A 509-nucleotide genomic window follows, 5' to 3' on the forward strand; every position below is an offset into this window, starting at 1 on the left:
CATACATATATGTGTACAAATTTTATCCAAAACTCAGAAGAAATCAGGATGTCCATTCAGTAAGGAATGGATTATTAAATTGTGACTCATCCAGAAAATGGAATATTATTAAACATTAAAGATAAATGACCTACCACAGCATGAACAGACCTGGAGGAATCTCAGAAACATAGTCCTATCTGAAAAGGCTACATATTGTATGATTCCAAACTTATGACATTCTACATACTACAAATTATGGAGATAGTGAAAGATTAGAGGTTGCAAGTGTTGAAGGAGGAGGGAGTAGGTGGAGAACAGAGGATTGTAGGGGCATTAAAAATGTACTATTATCATAATGATGAACATATGTTATCATAAATTTGTCTACACCCATAGAATATACAACAACTCAGGACTTTGGATGGTTATGAGATGTCAAAATAGATTTATCAGTTGTAACAAATGTACACTTTGATGGAGAATACAAAGAGCAGGGAAAACTATGACTCTATGGGGAAAGGATATGA

This window comes from Condylura cristata, unplaced genomic scaffold, assembly GCF_000260355.1.
Source record: "Condylura cristata isolate star-nosed mole 26May11 unplaced genomic scaffold, ConCri1.0 scaffold00020, whole genome shotgun sequence".
Classification (NCBI taxonomy): domain Eukaryota; kingdom Metazoa; phylum Chordata; class Mammalia; order Eulipotyphla; family Talpidae; genus Condylura; species Condylura cristata.